General features: G+C 62.1%; 1 protein-coding gene across 1 annotated transcript in view; it reads right to left on the reverse strand.

Moving 5' to 3' along the window:
* Positions 1-224, reverse strand: part of TGME49_202070 (hypothetical protein) — a gene marked incomplete at both ends in the record, with an annotated part of 32,950 nt that overhangs the window by 9,949 nt on the left and 22,777 nt on the right. The window lies entirely within an intron of this gene.

The raw sequence follows: 224 nt of genomic DNA on the forward strand, positions 1-224 counted from the left end.
GTTCGGCAGGTCCACGGTAGGCCGGAGGAGACACCCGGGGAGAAAGGAGACGCAACGCACCGTGCGGGAGCGCTGGGCGTAGGACTGGACTTCTTTGAAAGTTGACCGCGAGGGACTGACGGCGCCGAAGCAGTTGAAGGGCGAGAAAAATGCGACCTGTCGGCTTGCCTGCAACGGGCGATGCGAGCTGCGAATATCCTTGGGGGGTCACGTTCGATCTGTCT

This window comes from Toxoplasma gondii, chromosome VIIa (genome assembly GCF_000006565.2).
Source record: "Toxoplasma gondii ME49 chromosome VIIa, whole genome shotgun sequence".
NCBI classification, from domain to species: Eukaryota; Apicomplexa; class Conoidasida; order Eucoccidiorida; family Sarcocystidae; genus Toxoplasma; species Toxoplasma gondii.